The sequence below is a fragment of the Bufo gargarizans genome, chromosome 4 (genome assembly GCF_014858855.1).
Source record: "Bufo gargarizans isolate SCDJY-AF-19 chromosome 4, ASM1485885v1, whole genome shotgun sequence".
Taxonomy (NCBI): domain Eukaryota; kingdom Metazoa; phylum Chordata; class Amphibia; order Anura; family Bufonidae; genus Bufo; species Bufo gargarizans.
In genome coordinates this window covers 3,225,067-3,244,754 of record NC_058083.1, presented here as the reverse complement: position 1 = coordinate 3,244,754, position 19,688 = coordinate 3,225,067, and the positions used below count along the sequence as shown (strand labels likewise).

Sequence of the window (19,688 nt, the reverse complement as noted above, 5' to 3'; positions counted from 1 at the left end):
GGAGGAGGGAGAAGAACTCCAAGAGGGTAGCGGGAATTGAAGGGACCGGATGAGGATTCTCGATGAGCAAGAAATCGTCCAGGTAATGAATTACCATGGGAAGACCTCCGTGATGCACCAGGATCCAATGGAGAGCCCTGGCAAACTGGTCGAACAGCCAGGGGCTGCTCTTGGACCCAATGGTTAAGCGGTTGGCAAAATAAAACCTGTCCGACCAATTGATACCATAGTACCTCCAAAGATGCGGGTGGACCGGGAGAAGCTTGAAGGCATCAGCTATGTCTACCTTGGCAAGCCAGGACCCAACCCCCGACTGGAGAATGAGCTGAATGGCTTCCTCAACTGACGAGTATTGCATGGAATACTCCTCAGAGGGGATAAGGGAATTCAGGCTTGGGGTGGATGACATATGAGGCGCTGACAGGTCGTAGATGAGGCGTTTTTTATTGGAGGATTGTTTCACAACCAGCCCGATAGGGTTGATCCGCCAGGACTGAAATGGAATGTGGAGAAAGGGACCGATGATGAAACCCTTTTCCACTTCGGATTGAAGGAGGGCATCCACGGCCTCCGGGTCACCGAACGCCGAACGCAAATTGGGACCCTCCCATGACCCGTGAGGCAGGGTGATGAGCCCTGTATGGAAGCCCTCCTTGAACCCGGCCAAGAGGAAGGCTACGAAGAGACGGTCTGGGTGATCCTGCAGCAGAACAGCCAGAATGTCTACATCAATGTCGGCTAGTCAGGAGCTCTTAGACGATTTCCTGGTACAGGCCGAACGCGGATGGGCCCGAAAACATGCCGAGCAGATGTGAAGAGCTCGACAGGCATTAAAGGCACAACCCCCCGCATTGAAATTGTTGCAGACTTGGCTGCTACCTAAATAGACGATAGGTCTGCCTAGTTTGTCCATGGTAGCCGAGGGCTTGGTGGCCCCGGAAGTACTAGGAGCAGCTCCCGGCTGGGAAAGATGAGCCCGATCGGGACACCAGTCAGAAGAATGGAATATGGACTGGCAAGAGGTGCAGGAGGGAGCTCTGAGACCGGCGAAATGACGGCAGAACAGCTCCATGTCGAGATCAGCCCAATTAGTCATGAACTGAAACTGCGACAGGGCTGCTGCCGCCTTAGCGGAAAAGGACCTGTGGTAATCGTAAAACGCTGAGCCACCGTACTTGTGGCCCAGGTCCGACACCCGATACAGGTAGGTATCAAGCTCCTCCCTCCTGGACGGATTGGCAGAACAAACAATGTCCCGATACAGGCTAAAGGCCAGGACAAACTCGGGAATGGACAGTTTGCGGTTAAGTCTGGCGTCTTTGGCCTTCAAGACCACCGAAACCTCCCCGCAATTAATGATCCGATTCTCCGAGATGTCCTGGGAGGCGATAAGGATGGAGGCTAAATTCACATCCTTCCCAGCCAAGATGTCCTTCTTGATATGCTCGGGGATGAAGTGAGACGGGGCAATCAGAGGACCAGAAGCTGGCCTACCTGCCACATCTGGAGGTGGGGAGGGAGCCACCACCGAGGAGAGTGGGATTGCCGAGGGTCTGGACTCTAGGGCTGCAACCCTGGCCTGAATGTCGCACAGAGAACTGGCAAGCCCGCTGATAGAGGACTGGATCTGAGACAAGGCTTGCTGGATGGAAGGAGAGCTGGACTGAGTTTCCACTGAACTCGGGGCCGTCATCAGCAAGCGGTATAATTCCGCCTTGCGGGCTGACGCGGGATGACGCGGGATGACGAATCCCCCTGCGGTTGAGCTCGGTGATCAGTCTAGGCACGGTCCAGCTCCGTAAGGAAGCGCTGACGGAGTGACCAGAAGCCGATGTTCCAGGAAGGGAAATATTGTCTTCCATCTCAGATACGTGCGACATCCTTGACCTGCGGAAGAATGTAAATGAGAGGAAAAACGAAGCTGCGGACACGAAGGAGCAGCCGAAAATGAAGATGAAAAGCGAGGGAAACAAAACTATTTAAAATACTTACCAGAAGACGCCCAAGACCAAGGAAAAGGAGATCTGAATCCGAATGCGAACCGGTAAGCTAAAGAAAAATCCAGACCTTCAGAAGAGAAGAGGAAAACAAACAAAAATACGGTCCTCAGAGGGACCGAACAAGACCTGAACTTACCTTAGGAAAGATTTTAAAACCTTTGACTGACGCGAGCCGAAAAAACGGACCAAACCTGCGATCTGAAGATAATGCATATGAGGACCAGATGAGCGACAGCTGGGAAGCGAGATGGGAGGCGAACCCCCAAGGAAGCGAAGACAGGTGAGACGCCAGAAGAGGAGCAGTCAACCAGACTGGCCCAGGAGATGGGAGAGCCTGAGACAGGACCCAGGGGTACAAGGGACAGCCGACTGGAAGCGAGAAGCATGGACAACCCACACCCGTGAATAGCAGAGAGACCAGGTAACCGAGAACTGAAAAACAGAGCTGGGCGATCCAGGAGGAAGGAGGAACCCCGGGCGAACTAGGGTAGAGACCTGGGCGATCCAGGAGAAAGAAAAAGAACCCCAGGCGAACCAGGGTAGAAACCTGGGCGATCCAGGCGAAAGAAGAACCCCAGGCGAACTAGGGAAGAGACCTGGGCGATCCAGGAGAAAGAAGAACCCCAGGCGAACTAGGGAAGGGACCTGGGCGATCCAGGAGACAAACACGCGAACCGGGCGAACCGGAAAAGAGACGACCCTGGGCGATCCAAGGCTTGAGACAGGACGAACACCGCGAGGGAGAGAGCCCGGGGACCCGGGAAGAATAAGCCACGACAGAAAATAAGGCGAGAATGCTGTGATGCGGAACACTCGGAGAGACCGAGGGCCGTGGTGTGATAGAAAAAGGACAACCAGAGATGAGGCCCAGAGACATGAACTAGCGACTGCGGAGGCCGACATACTCGGAGCATGGAACAAGACTCCGCAGTGGCTGGAGGAAACACATGCTGCAGCTGGGGGACGGCCTGATGGGTTAGGACCTGAGCATTCATGTTGTGTTCTGTAGGCGCAAGCCGCAGGCGTCCAACAGGTGCAGCCTCAGAACAAGCGTGCGTTTATTGTTGTGCGCCCCACCAGACTATGGGAACGCGCGACAATAGCCCCAGAAACACGCAAGTACCTCCAGGGAAGCAGAGAAAAGACCAAGCCCCAGTGGACAGAGGGGGGCAGACAGAAAAGATGAGGGAAGGTAAGGGACAGGCATTCAGACCAGGCAGACGCGGGAAGCGAGTAGTGATGAGCGGCAGGGGCAATATTCGAATTCGCGAGATTTTGTGAATATTTTGGACGAATATTCGCCATGTATTCGAGAATTAGCGAATTCCTGATCTCCAGGCATTATCCTCTTGACTGCGAAAATTCGCATAAAATTCGCATACAAATTTTCGCATAAAAATTCGCATGAACTGGTATTTTCGCAAAAAATCGATTATTCGCAAATGCGAATATTTTTTGCGATAATCTAAATATTCGCGAATTCTCGAAGTCCCGATATTCGCGAGTAAAATCCGCAACTCGAATATTCGTGAACAACACTAGAAGCGAGACCCTGGCGGCCGATTCACCCAGGCAGCGTGAGGTGGCAGGCAGGAGCTGCGCTAGACATACCTTGAGATGCCGGGAGCGAAAGAAGGCCGACGCCGGAGACGCAGCAGGAGGAAGCTGAGGGGCAGACCTGGAAGTGAGGAGGCCACAGCTGAGGACCGGAGCGCACTGCACGTGTGGTGTCCTTGACGCCGGGAGCTGAGGAGAGCCGAACGCTGGAAAAGCAGCAGGAGGAAGCTGAGGGGCGGACCCGGAAGTGAGGAGGCCACAGCTGAGGACCGGAGCGCACTGCACGTGTGGTGTCCTTGACGCCGGGAGCTGAGGAGAGCCGAACGCTGGAGAAGCAGCAGGAGGAAGCTGAGGGGCGGACCCGGAAGTGAGGAGGCCACAGCTGAGAACCGGACTGTACTGCACGCCGCTGGAACGTCAGGCTGGAGAGGAGGTGAGTGCCGGCCTAAGTACTGCATGCCCCTCCCACAATTACAGGCTGCGCTGCAGCCTTAACTATTAGTATACTGGAGCGGCGGGGGATCTGTGGATGGCACAGTTATGGGCTGGGAGGGTCTGTGGATGACACATGTATAACAGTGCCATCCACAGATCCCCCCCATAACAGTGTCTGTCATCCACAGTTCCCCCCATAACAGTGTCAGTCATCCACAGATCCCCCCATAACAGTGTCAGTCATCCACAGATCCCCCCATAACAGTGTCCGTCATCCACAGATCCCCCCATAACAGTGTCCGTCATCCACAGATCCACCCATAACAGTGTCCGTCATCCACAGATCCCCCCATAACAGTGTCCGTCATCCACAGATCCCCCCATAACAGTGTCCGTCATCCACAGATCCCCCCATAACAGTGTCCGTCATCCACAGATCCCCCCATAACAGTGTCCGTCATCCACAGATCCCCAGTAATAGTGCATCATCCACAGATCCCCCCATAACAGTGTCCGTCATCCACAGATCCCCAGTAATAGTGCCATCCACAGACCACCTAGTTCCAAACCCACAGCACACCTTTTGGTTAAAAATATTTTTTTTCTTATTTTCCTCCCCAAAAACCTAGGTGCGTCTTATACGCCGGTGCGTCTTATACGGCGAAAAATACGGTAAATGGCAAGGTCCATTTGAAATAATTGGAAGAGTAGGTGAGGTGAACTATAAAGTATACCAACCAGGTAAAAGGAAGCCAGAACAGATTTACCATATAAATATGGAAAAAAGGAGTTCAACATATGGCTTGGTAAATGGTGTCAAGAGCAAGGATTTGGCTTTGTTTCTCATGATAGCTCTACTTGGAATAGAAAGGAACTGTACAAAAACCCTAACCCTAACCCTTTCTCTCAAAGGAACAAATGTACTTAGTGAACAACTCCAAGAATTTGCGAAAGAGTATTTAAACTAGGAAGGGGGGGCAAAAGAGTGAAAATAAAAGAGTCCAATTGCCCCCCGAAACAATGCCAGAACAGGTCAGAAGCACAGAGGTTAAGAAATGATAAGCTCAGAGTCCTGTCTACAAATGCTCGCAGTTTAGGTAAAAAAAATCAATGAACTTGGGTCAATAATGGCATCTGAGAATGTACAGTCATGTGAAAAAATTAGGACACCCTTTGAAAGCATGTGGTTTTTTGTAACATTTTTAATAAAAGGTTATTTCATCTCCGTTTCAACAATACAGAGAGATTAAAGTAATCCGACTAAACAAAGAAAACTGAAGAAAAGTCTTTTCAAGATCTTCTGTAAATGTCATTCTACAAAAATGCCTATTCTAACTGAGGAAAAAGATAGGACACCCTCACATGTATTCCCTCTTAAATTGGCTCAGATCTCACACAGGTATATCACACCAGGTGCACATAATTAGTAGATCGTTACTCTGCATGTTGAATGAGGCTTGCCCTATTTAAACCTCAGACATTTAGTTTGGTGTGCTCCTGACTGTTGAAGTGAGAGTGAGCACCATGGTGAGAGCAAAAGAGCTGTCAGAGGACTTCAGAAAAAAGATTGTAGCAGCCTATGAGTCTGGGAAGGGATTTAAAAAGATCTCAAAAGATTTTGAAATCAGCCATTCCACTGTCCGGAAGATAGTCTACAAGTGGAGGGCTTTCAAAACAACTGCCAACATGCCCAGGACTGGTCGCCCCAGCAAGTTCACCCCAAGAGCAGACCGCAAGATGCTAAAAGAGGTCTCCAAAAACCCTAAAGTGTCATCTCGAGAACTACAGCAGGCTCTGGCTACTGTTGATGTAGAAGTACATGCCTCTACAATCAGAAAGAGACTGTACAAGTTTAACTTGCATGGGAGGTGTGCAAGGAGGAAACCTTTGCTTTCCAAGAGAAACATCGAGGCCAGACTGACATTTCCCATTGATAAAGTTGACAAAGACCAGGACTTCTGGAATAATGTTCTTTGGACAGATGAGTCCAAAATTGAATTATTTGGACACAACAGCAGAGGACATGTTTGGCGTAAACCAAACACAGCATTCCAAGAAAAGAACCTCATACCAACTGTGAAGCATGGAGGTGGAAGTGTCATGGTTTGGGGCTGCTTTGCTGCAGCAGGACCTGGTCAGCTCACCATCATAGAATCCACGATGAATTCTACTGTGTATCAGAAGGTGCTTGAAGAACATGTGAGACCATCAGTTAGAAAATTAAAGCTGAAGCGGAACTGGACCATGCAACATGACAATGACCCAAAACATACTAGTAAATCAACCAAAGATTGGCTGAAAAAGAAGAAATGGAGAGTCCTGGAATGGCCAAGTCAAAGTCCAGATTTGAATCCCATTGAGATGCTGTGGGGTGACTTGAAAAGGGCTGTACGTGCAAGAAACCCCTCAAACATCTCACAGCTGAAAAAGTTCTGCATTGAGGAGTGGGGTAAAATTTCCTCAGACCGATGTCGAAGACTGGTAGATGGCTACAAGAACCGTCTCACTGCAGTTATTTCAGCCAAAGGAGGTAACACTCGCTATTAGGGGCAAGGGTGTCCTATCTTTTTCCTCAGTTAGAATAGGCATTTTTGTAGAATGACATTTACAGAAGATCTTGAAAAGACTTTTCTTCAGTTTTCTTTGTTTAGTCGGATTACTTTAATCTCTCTGTATTGTTGAAACGGAGATGAAATAACCTTTTATTAAAAATGTTACAAAAAACCACATGCTTTCAAAGGGTGTCCTAATTTTTTCACATGACTGTAGATTTAGTGGCTGTTACGGAGACATGGTTTATTGAAAGAAATGACTGGGACATAACCATACCAGGGTTCTCTTTATACAGAAGAGACAGAGAAGGCAAGAAAGGAGGAGGAGTGGCCCTGTATGTAAAAGATAGCATATAACCTAATACAAGTTGGTGAGGCCAACATAGAGTCAGTTTGGGTTACGTTGCAGTTTGCTAATCATGCAGTAACTCGTGTAGGTGTGATATATAGACCACCTGGTCAAGTTAAAGAACTAGATGATCTACTAGTTGAAGAAATAGCTAAAATGACAATGAAAGGAGAAGTTATCATTATGGGAGATTTCAATCTTCCAGATATAAACTGGAAAACCAAAATAGCAAGTTCTACCAGGAGTACAGATATTCTAAATTCCCTACTGGGGTTATCCCTACAACAAATGGTTGAGGAGCCAACCCGGAGGGAGGCCATTTTGGATTTGGTATTCACAAATGGGGATTCGGTATATGATGTCATTGTAGGTGAAACCTTGGGATCTAGTGATCACCAGTCAGTGTGGTTTAATATAAGAACTGTGAAAGAGTCCCACCACACAAAAACAAAAGTTTTAGATTTTAGAAAAACAGACTTTTCAAAAATGAAATTAGTCATAAATGAGTCCTTATCAGACTGGAACGGATTACAGGAGAAATTGGACTACTTAAAAGGTGCATTATTGAAGGCAACAGAAAATTGCATTAGACTTGTCAGTAAAAGCAAAAAAAGGAAGAGACCACTGTGGTACTCAGCAGAAGTGGCCCAAATCATAAAAATAAAAAAAAGCTAGCATTTTGTAATTATAAAAAAAACGAGAGCAATGAAGATAAGGAAATCTACAAGATTAGGCAGAAAGAGGCCAAGCAAGTTATAAGAACTTCTAAAGCTCAGGCAGAAGAAAAACTAGCTCAGTCTATGAAAAAAGGGGATAAGACATTCTTCAGATATATAAATGAAAAAAGGAAATTAAAACAAGGAATAACTAAATTAAAAACAAAGGACGGAAGGTATGTAGAAGAGAATAAAGGGCTAGCCGACTGCCTTAATGAATACTTCTGTTCAGTTTTTACAAAAGAAAAAGAAGGAGAAGGACCTCCACTAGAAAGGATGACTATTAAATCGTTTGATGCATGTGTCTTTACAGAGGAAGATGTTCTAAGTTTGCTGTCTAAAGTGAAGACAAATAAGTCACAGGGGCCTGATGAGATACACCCAAAATTATTAAAAGAGCTCAGCGGCGAACTAGCAAAACCGTTAACAGATTTATTTAACCAATCATTAGTAACAGGAGTCGTCCTGGAAGATTGGAAATTGGCAAATGTCGTGCCCATTCACAAGAAAGGTAGTAGGGAGGAATCGAGCAACTATAGACCAGTGAGTCTGTCATCAATAGTAGGCAAATTAATGGAAACCCTATTAAAGGATAGGATTGTGGAACATCTAAAATCCCATGGATTGCAAGATGAAAAACAACATGGGTTTACTTCAGGGAGATCATGTCAAACAAATCTTATAGATTTTTTTGACTGGGTGACTAAAATAATAGACGGTGGAGGTGCAGTAGACATCGCATATCTCTAGATTTTAGTAAGGCTTTTGACACTGTCCCACATAGAAGACTTATCAATAAAGTGCAGTCATTGAGCATGGACTCCCATATTGTTGAGTGGATTAGGCAGTGGCTGAGGGACAGGCAACAGAGGGTTGTAGTCAATGGAGAACATTCAAAACAAGGTCATGTTACCAGTGGGGTTCCACAGGGATCTGTACTGGGACCAATTTTGTTTAATATCTTCATAAGTGATATTGCAGAAGGCCTCGATGGTAAGGTTTGTCTTTTTGCTGATGACACAAAGATATGTAACAGGGTTGATGTTCCTGGAGGGAAACGCCAAATGGAAAAGGATTTAGGAAAACTAGAGGAACGGTCAGAACTCTGGCAACTGAAATTTAATGTGGATAAGTGCGAGATAATGCACCTGGGGCGTAAAAACCCAAGGGCAGAATATACAATCAGTGATACAGTCCTGACCTCAGTATCTGAGGAAAGGGATTTAGGAGTAATTATTTCAGAAGACTTAAAGGTGGGAAGACAATGTAATAAAGCAGCACGAAATGCCAGCAGAATGCTTGGATGTATAGGGAGAGGTATAAGCAGTAGAAAGAGTGAAGTGCTTATGCCGCTGTACAGAACACTGGTGAGACCTCACTTGGAGTATTGTGCGCAGTACTGGAGGCCATATCTCCAGAAGGATACTGATACTCTAGAGAGAGTTCAGAGAAGAGCTACTAAACTGGTCCATGGATTGCAGGATAAAACTTACCAGGAAAGATGAAAGGACCTTAACATGTATAGCTTGGAAGAAAGACGAGACAGAGGGGAGATGAGAGAGACTGCTAAATACATAAAGGGAATCAACAAGGTAAAAGAGGAGAGAAGATTTACAAGAAGAAAAACTGCTACAAGAGGACATAGTGTTACATTAGAGGGACAAAGGGTTAACAGTAATATCAGGAAGTATTACTTTACTGAGAGAGTAGTGGATGCATGGAATAGCCTTCCTGCAGAAGTGGTAGCTGCAAATACAGTGGAGAAGGTTAAGCATGCATGGGATAGGCATAAGGCCATCCTTCATATAAGATAGAGCCAGGGACTATTCATAGGATTCAGTATATTGGGCAGACTAGATGGGCCAAATGGTTCTTATCTGCCGACACATTCTATGTTTCTATGTTTCTATAAATATGTTAAAACCTTGGAAGGACCGGCCAGTCCTGGCAGCAGCACTTGCTCCAACCATCAATAATGGGGCAGCAATACCTGCTGTCAGAATAGCCGAAACTCTGTCCGATGTCCAAAAAGAAGGAAGCTAGATTGTTGGTCACTCAGAACAGAGAATTTTTTTCAGAAAAGCCGGGGCAGACATCACTCATAAAACATGACATCATAACTGAACCTGGTGTTAAGGTCCATGTAAAACCTTATAGGATTCCTGAGGCCAGACGAGAAGCAGTCTCAAAAGAAGTAAAAGATATGTTGGAGTTGGGAGTAATTGAGGAGTCTCATAGTGAATGGTCAAGCCCGATTGTGTTAATTCCAAAGCCTGATGGTACCATAAGGTTCTGTAATGATTTTAGGAGGTTAAATACTGTGTCTAAATTCGATGCATACGCTATGCCACATGTGGACGAACTTATAGACCGACTTGGTACAGCCCGTTACATTACGACCTTAGACCTGACAAAGGATTATTGGCAAATACCCCTGACGGACGCTGCCAAAGAGAAGACAGCATTTTCCACACCTGACGGCCTATTCCAATATGTAACTATGCCTTTTGGACTACATGGGGCTCCTGCAACATTTCAGCGGCTAATGGACAGAGTGTTAAGACCACATAGACAGTACGCGTCTGCTTATCTTGATGATATAGTGATACACAGTGCAGACTGGGAAAGTACAGGTACAGGCAATGATTGATGATTTGAGGAGAGCAGGGTTGACTGCAAACCCCAAGAAATGTAGCATTGGCCTAGAAGAAGCCAAGTACTTGGGTTACATTATTGGGAGAGGGGTAGTCAAGCCCCAAGTTGACAAGATTGAAGCTATACAGAACTGGCCCCGCCCTGTAAATAAAAAACAAGTGAAGGCATTTCTGGGGATTACTGGCTATTATATTCCCAATTTTGCAGCTATAGCAGTTCCCTTAACCGATCTCACCAAGGGAAACGGGTCGGTGATGGTAAAATGGAATTATGAGGCAGAAGAAGCGTTTCAGACTTTAAAACAGGCTCTTTGTTCCCAACCAGTATTGATGACCCCTGACTTTAGAAATTAATTTGTGGTACAGACAGATGCTTCCAGCTCAGGAATAGGGGCAGTGTTGTCACAGACTGTTAATGGAGAGGAGCATCCTGTGCTTTACCTGAGCCGCAAACTAAATAAGCATGAGAAGAACTATGCAGTTGTAGAGAAGAAGGAGTGTTTGGCCATCAAGTGGGCCATAGAATCACTCAAATACTACTTGCTGGGTCGGAAGTTTCGCCTGGTCACTGATCATGCCCCTCTGAAGTGGATGAACATGAACAGAGAGAAAAATAGCAGAGTTACAAGATGGTTTCTGGCCCTGCAGGGGGGGGGGGGATATGTGATACCAATGCTGGATTGGTAGTGGAAGGGAGGTATATTTCCCCTAGATTCCTCTCCTATGTAAGTAGCAGGTGAAAGAATCTCACCTGTGAGGTCATTAATGAAGCAGCACTGATATAACAGAGCAAGAGGTCAGTCAGTCTCTCTCTGCCTGGGGACACAGAAAGCATGTCTGTGTGAGCGAGCAAACCATGAGTACTCGGTTGCTGATGCCTTGTTCTGTGAGCTGGCCGGGAGAAGCCTACCAGCGGACAGATAGGAACCTCTAATGTTTAGTAAGTGCCGGACCGGCAAGACTTTTCTTTTGTTGTTTTATTTTATTTGTGCAACCTGCTCAATAAACCTGGCTCCAGGCCAGCTGAGAACTTCTACCTTGGTGGCTGGTTGGAATTGTGTGAAACAGACAAGTGTCCTTTGACCCCAGCAAAGGCGATCCCGAGCTTATCCCTCCACACTAGATATCACTCGCAAAATTACAAAAGCTGGTAAACTGTTGGCTCAACGAGTAAAATCCCAAAGAACCAAATCCAGAATCCCTTATAAAAAGTCACCTTTAGGCTCCTTTCACACGTCTGCAAATGGTTCCGCATTTGTCCCGCAATTTTGCGGAACGGGTGCGGACCCATTCATTTACTATGGGTACGGAATGGATGCGGACAGCACACAGTGTGCTGTTCGCATCCGCATTTGCGGAGCGCGGCCGCGATCTTCGGGTCCGCAGCTCCGCAAAAGATAGAACATGTCCTATTCTTGTCCGCAGCTTGCGGACAAGAATAGGCATTTCTATAGGGGTACCGGGCGGGTGTGTTGTGGATCTGCAATTTGCGCCTGCGCCGTTGACGTCTTCTCTTTCGGTGACATCAACGGCGCAGGCGCACTGAGGGAGTACTGAGGAGGCGAGCCTCCTTCTCTCAGAGCGCCTGCGCCGAATGAAGACAGGCGCGCGATTTTTGAAATGCAGACAGGGCCAGCCGGAGGAGGAGATCGCTGCTGGCCCTGTCAATCAACAGCAGGAGGGGGCGGTATTTTGCGGCTGCTACCAGCAAGTAGCCGCCCTGCTTGCTGGTAGACAGGTAATTTGCATATTATAAAAGTTTGTTTTTTACATTATCTACTGAACGAAAATGATTAATAACATAATGTATAGATATATCGCAGTATAGGGATTATAAGTACCCAAATAAAAAATAAAAAAGTTTAGCAGGGTGACAGAAGCCCTTTAAGGCATATTTATGATATGCTTGAGTCCAAACACAAATTTGCCAAGTCAACCCCCTTCCTCTCATGGGAAAAGGAATTGGGTAAAACATTCTCAGATCTTAGCTGGACATCCTCACTCTCTTTCATTTCCGCATCAATTACCTGTATCTCCCACTATGAAGCAGCTATCAAGACAATGCTCAGATGGTATCTCATCCTGGATAGATTGAGCCATATTTACCCGGGCACTTCCGACCTATGTTAGAAAGGCTGCGGGTAGAGAGGATCCCTCCTACACACCGTCTGGTCATCCCCCAAGCTCCAAAATATCTGGGACGATAGCTTTACTCTCTCACTGGAGTCCAGACCAGTCCATCCCCAGAATTGCCTTTATTATTTCATGACATATCAAACTTCCCGGTTAAAGCACGCATAGTTATGGCTCACATTCTGTTGTCCACCAGGCTAGTCGTAACGAGGTACTGGAAACCCTCAACAGTCCCCCGATTAGGAGAGGTGGTTGACTTGGTAAATACTTCTTGTGCATACGAAAAAATGATTGCCTATATGAACCATACTTATTCACGCTTTGAGACCTCTTGGAGATCTTGGCCAACGTCTACTTATGCAGTTATACCGAGCCAATAAAGCTCTTGATATTTTCCAACAACTCGAGATCGCTGAGAATTCCTAGTTTGAAGGTTTTATTCTTTTACGTTTCTCTTCCATGAAACAAGTTGGTTGTAGTTTATAAATCGTAAAATAGAACTACTATTATTAGTATCTCATTAATGTAGAAAAACTTTTGCACATGTACTTGATGTATATTAAGCGATGTACGATGCTACTAAGATGTTTTACAGACTTTGTGTAATGTTTTGATTACTTCAAAAACCCAATAAAAAACTATTGTCTTAAAAAGATGCCGCACTTCCAAAAACCTGCAAGTTTTGCAGATATTGTGTCCACACTTATGAGAACCATTCACACTAAGTATGTGCAGTTTTTTTTTTTTTTGCTGTCCTAATGTTCAGGAGTGACTCTCCCACCATGCTCAGGTTTCCAATTCCATCTGTTTTCACTAAGGTTTGGTAACCACAGGGGGCGGCGCTGCCCCCATAGTGAGAGGTGCATGCTGGGAGTCTCAGATGGGACAGTATGTAAAGATGGCATTTATTAGTGTAACCCCGGCTGTGACTAAGACGTTATGATCGAAACGCGTAAGAAAAGATATGGAAGATGGATCCGTGTTGATGGTGTGAAATAAAGTACAGAAGATGTGACGCCGCTCACAGGAGAGCTTTGCCATAGACAGCAGCAGCGGTGACCAGGAAGGGAGACGGCATGTGCGCAGTGCACGCGCCTTCCCTTCATACAGCTGATCGGCGAGGGTGCCAAGCGTCGGACCACCGCTGATCTGGTATTTATAGTAAAAGCCTTTAACCCAATGACCGCCAATATGCCTTTTTATTGTGGTCTAGTCAAAGGGCTACACGGGTCTCCCCGCGAACACTCTGGGGGCTTGGCAGACTCCGAATATTAGGGCACGATATTGAAAATGAAGAATCGGCACGTGATACTAAGCATCTTTCATAACTATTGTGCCCATCACACAGTCCTTGAAACGATACTTGATTGTGGATTGGATGGACTCCGTCCTGAATTTCCTTACACGCCAGGTACGGATTAATCTCCCTGAGGTTTATAATCATATAAAAGGAACCATAAGTTTTCAGAACTTTCCAATAGAGAAAAGACCTCCTTGTTTACTGCAGAAGCTCTTTATGAATTTGCATGTAAATCTGAGATTTAGAATTTTTCTGGGGCCGGGACTGAAGGTGGTAACCCTCCTTTACTTTGCTTCTCATCTAACAGCTTGCCAAAATGTTTTTACAAGCCTGGGGAAAAAAAGAAGGCGCAGTATTCGGAATGAAGGTCTTATACAGTGCCATAAAACGTATTCATACCCCTTTGTATGTATTTTATTGGGATTTTATGTCATCGACCAACAAAGCACAAGTCTGTGTAAAGTGAGAAGAAGATGAGACATTGTTTAAAAGTGTTTAATAAATAAATATCTGAAAGGTATGGCATGCATTTGTATTCAGCCCCCTGTACTCTGATCCCCCTAAATAAAATCCAGTGTAACAAACTGCCTTCAGAAGTCACCTAATTAGTAACAGAGTCCAACTGTGTGTAATGTATTCTCAGTATAACTCCAGCTCTTCTGTGAAGGCCTCAGAAGTTTGTTAGAGAACATCAGGGATCAAACAGCATCATGAAAACCAAGGAACACGCCAGATAGGTCAAGAATAAAGTTGTGAAGTAGTGTAAAGCAGGGTTAGGTTATAAAAAAAAATATCCAAAGTTCTGAACATCTCTTGGAGCACAGGTCAATCCATTATCTGAAAATGGAAGGAGTATGGCACAACTGCAAATCTAGAAATACATGACCGTCCACCTTAACTGACAGACAAGGCAAGGAGAACACTAATTAGAGAAGCAGCCAGGAGGACCATGGTCACACTGCAGAAATCCACAGCTCAGGTGGGAGAATCTGTCTACAGCACACCTATTAGTTGTGTACTCCACCAATCTGCCCTTTATGAAAGAGTGGCAAGAAGAAAGCCATAAGAAATCTTGTTTGAAGTTTGCCACAATCCATGTAGGGGACATAGCAAACACATGGAAGAAGGTGCTCTGGTCCGAGGAGACCAAAGTGGAACTTTTTGGCACAAATGTAATATGCTATGTGTGACAGAAAACTACCACTGCACATCACCCTGAACCCACCATAAAACATGGTGGTGGCAGCATCATGCTGTGGGGGGCCGTCTTTTCAACAGGGACAGGAAAGCTGGTCAGAGTTGATGGGATGATGGAAGGAGCTAAATACAGGGCAATCCTGGAGGAAAATCTGGTAGAGGCTGCAGAAGACTTCAGACTGATGCGGAGGTTCACATTCCAGCAGGACAACAACCCTAAACATCCAGCCAGAGCTACAATGGAAGGGTTTAATCTTGTCTGTGACAAGACATATAGATTGCTGTTCACAGACGCTTCTGCAGAGAAACCTCACACAGACTTGTACTTTGTGTTGGTCGATCACATAAAATCGCAATAAAATACATTTAAAGACTATGTATGGGGAACATTATTTTATGATTGCATTTTACTCATTTGGGCCTTAATCATTTTTTCAATTGCTCTTTAGTAAAAATATTGAGCCGTTCTGTCACAAAGGGTTAACTGTTTATCTAGCTGTGTGACTGGTACTTGTGCTGGTCATCTAATAATCCTGATCTCTAAATTACTAAGGCCTGTATTACACCAACAGATTATCTGACCAATATCTGCCCAATGAGACCAATAGTTGGTCAGAAAATCTGTCAGATAATCTGTTGGTGTAATACAGGCCTTAGAGGCCATCAGTAAGATAAGAACTGATCTATAATGAGGGTCTATAATGTCAGAGATAAAGAGCCTGTCACCTCCCTGCCTGACGGAGCAGAGAGAAAATTCATACACTGCCAGTAGAGCATCTCAGCTCTGTACAGAGAAAAGGACTCCATATTTTTAATAAACCAATTGAAAAAAAAAGATTTTTAGCTCAAGTACAATATGCCCCCAAAGGTGTCCATAGCCTTTAAGTTTTTGGGTATAACATAAAAAAATGTGACAATCTGATCATTCATAATAACAGCCATTACTACATGTCTCCAGCCTATATAGTGTAGTAGTAATGTCACCCATAACACCCGGCATCTGATGTCACCTACCTGGGGTATAACAGCCATTACTACATGTCTCCAGCCTTTATAGTGCAGTAGTAATGTCATCTATAACACCCGGCATCTGATGACACCTACCTGAGGTATAACAGCCATTACTACATGTCTCCAGCCTTTATAGTGTAGAAGTAATGTCATCTATAACACCCGGCATCTGATGACACCTACCTGAGGTATAACAGCTATTACTACATGTCTCCAGCCTTTATAGTGTAGTAGTAATGTCATCTATAACACCCGGCATCTGATGAGACCTACCTGAGGTATAACAGCCATTACTACATGTCTCCGGTGACTTTACTAGTATACAACCATTAGATTGCTATTTCAAGACTCAAAGCTGGGTCACTGCCCGGAGTGCTCATTTACTGCAGCTCTAAGGTGGAGCCTCACCTGAAGAAACCTCCCAATTCCCTTCCTCCATTCATGATTCCATACCTGTGGTCACATGGACTGGAATGTCCTCCTCCACCTCACTCTTACACGGGGGATCGCCCATCATCCGCTCTTCTTCATCCTCCACTTTAATATCAGTCATATCTTCCCCCTGATTTGTCATCTGTAACAATTCAGGACAATACAGCAGACAGGTGGGAAATCTAACAGATCCACATAAGAGACCCCCACAATCTATGACCCCTCTATGACTGCAGGACCCCCCTAAATAGATGTGTATAGGGCTCAGCTCCATCTACCTGATGGTTCTCTGGGAGCTTCTCCTCTGGACAGTCCTGGGAATACAGAGGACGGGGACATCTCTCGGGGGGATTTCCTTCTATGAGTCCATCTGTAGGAAACACACAGGGGCAGGAGAGATTACTACATGTGATGAGATGATGGGAGTAGTATCCAGGTGACCCATGACAGCCCCCCTCCTTACCCTGCTGATCGCCCCATAAATCCGTCTCCTCTTCTGCTTCATCTTTAACCTCAGCCTTAATATCCATCAGATTTTCATCCTAAACAAGAGAAATGTAAAATGATCTTTGGTTCAATCCCTTTCTGGTCAGATTCTGGGGAGACTTCAGCTCCATCTACCTGATGGTTCTCTTGGAGCTTCTCCTCTGGACAGTCCTGGGAATACTGAGGACGGGGATATCTCTCGGGGGGACTTCTCCTCCTGGAGTCAGAACCTATAGGAGAGAACACACAGATTGAATACAATACTGAGCACTGAATTGTGGCAGAGGAGAGCAGCAACCTGTGGGTGGATTAGGGTGGAGTTCACCCCGCTGCCCTCCGAGTGTCCTGATAACTGGGGTGTGGCAGTCAGCAGTCTGGAAGTCTATGGGCAGCCAACAGCAGTTCGTGAGCCACAGATTCACCAGCCTTTCTATGGTTTCCAGGGGAATTTCTGACCCTTCAGTTTTCTGCTTCTAATGGAAAAGAAAAATCCTTGGAAAGTGTGATCCCTATATATAATAATGTCATCTATAACACCCGGCATCTGATGACACCTACCTGAGGTATAACAGCCATTACTACATGTCTCCAGCCTTTATAGTGTAGAAGTAATGTCATCTATATCACCCGGCATCTGATGACACCTACCTGAGGTATAACAGCCATTACTACATGTCTCCAGCCTTTATAGTGTAGAAGTAATGTCATCTATAACACCCGGCATCTGATGACGCCTACCTGAGGTATAACAGCCATTACTACATGTCTCCAGCCTTTATAGTGTAGTAGTAATGTCATCTATAACACCCGGCATCTGATGACACCTACCTGAGGTATAACAGCCATTACTACATGTCTCCAGCCTTTATAGTGTAGAAGTAATGTCATCTATATCACCCGGCATCTGATGACACCTACCTGAGGTATAACAGCCATTACTACATGTCTCCAGCCTTTATAGTGTAGAAGTAATGTCATCTATAACACCCGGCATCTGATGACACCTACCTGAGGTATAACAGTCATTACTACATGTCTCCAGCCTTTATAGTGTAGTAGTAATGTCATCTATAACACCCGGCATCTGATGACACCTACCTGAGGTATAACAGCCATTACTACATGTCTCCAGCCTTTATAGTGTAGAAGTAATGTCATCTATATCACCCGGCATCTGATGACACCTACCTGAGGTATAACAGCCATTACTACATGTCTCCAGCCTTTATAGTGTAGAAGTAATGTCATCTATAACACCCGGCATCTGATGACACCTACCTGAGGTATAACAGCCATTACTACATGTCTCCAGCCTTTATAGTGTAGTAGTAATGTCATCTATAACACCCGGCATCTGATGTCACCTACCTGAGGTATAACAGCCATTACTACATGTCTCCAGCCTTTATAGTGTAGTAGTAATGTCATCTATAACACCCGACATCTGATGTCACCTACCTGAGGTATAACAGCCATTACTACATGTCTCTAGCCTTTATAGTGTAGTAGTAATGTCATCTATAAATGTAACGATGCCTGGCACACTAATCTACTCATGTACGGGTTTGGGTCCGATATACCATTTTGATTTGGTTTTGATATCATAAAAAAGTATTGCGATACTCTATACCATTCGATACCACGCAAAAAAAAATAAAACACCAAAAAAGCCACATGCATTCCGCATTTAGATAAAATGGCGAATCGTTTGTATTTTATTATTATTTTTTTTCTGTTACGGCGTTCACTGCATAGGGCATTTTTTTTATATTTTAATAGTTTGGACTTTTCGGATGTGGCGATTATTTATTGTTTATATATTTTAGATGTAAAATTGGGAAAAGGGGTGATTTCTACTTCATATTTAGTTTTTCTTTTTTATACTTTTTATTTAATAACTATTAGCCCCCTTAGGGGTAGAACCTGGGATCTTTCCATCCCTTGTCCTATGCACCCTGATAGAGCTCTATTAGGCCTCTTTCACACGGGCATCGCAGGTGAGGGCCGCATGTGTTCATGTTGCATTGCGGCAAATCCGCGCAAGTAGGCACGGAATTTCAGTCAGTTTTGACTGCGATCGAGTTCAGTTGTTCAGTCTTTCCCGTGCGAGTGCAATGCAATGCAACCATGCGTGAAAACTGCACCGCATCTGCACTTGCTTGTGATTTTCACGCAGCCCGATTCATTTCTATGGGGCCTGCTTGGAATGAAAAACGCAGAATATAGAACATGCGCGTTGCGTGAAAATCGCAGCAAGTGATGCGTGAAAAACATCTCTCATGTGCATAACCCCATTGAAGTGAATGGGTCCGGATTCAGTGCGGGAGCAATGCGTTCACCTCATGCATTGCACCCGCACGGAATACTTGCCTGTGTGAAAGGGGCCTTAGGGTGACTAGGACCTCACACACTGCCTGCTGCCCTGTGCATAGTACACACAGCCGCAGGGAGGTTATCATGGACGGCTTCAGTAGCGTCCTGGCTGCCATGGTAACCGATCGGAGCCCTGGGATTACACTGCTGGGGCTCCGATCAGAAGATGCCACTGCACCACCAATGAGGAGGAGGGGAGGGGACCCTGGGGCCACTGCCACCAATGTTTTTAATACTGGGGGGGGGGGGGGGGGTTCTGTGATACTAGACTGCGCAGTAGGGCAGCCCAGTATCAATAAATGTCAAAAGTACCGATATTTTGATACCCGCAACAATCTTAATGTATATATATATATTTTATAATTTTTTTCTAATCTATGGCTAATTAGTTGCCTAATATATATATATACAAATGAATACTATACCAGAGCTCCAGGATTTATCTGACCAATCACTTTGTATTGCGACATCCCTTATGTCTTATGTCAATCCT

General features: G+C 45.4%; 1 protein-coding gene across 1 annotated transcript in view; it reads right to left on the bottom strand.

Moving 5' to 3' along the window:
* LOC122936117 (oocyte zinc finger protein XlCOF6-like) overlaps positions 1–16,414 on the bottom strand; it is a 31,636-nt gene extending 15,222 nt beyond the window's left edge. Inside the window, exon 1 of the mRNA XM_044292136.1 lies at positions 16,358–16,414. The gene's annotated coding sequence lies outside the window, so the exon portion shown is untranslated. The remainder of the gene's footprint in view (positions 1–16,357) is intronic.
* Positions 16,415–19,688: the final 3,274 nt, after the last annotated feature.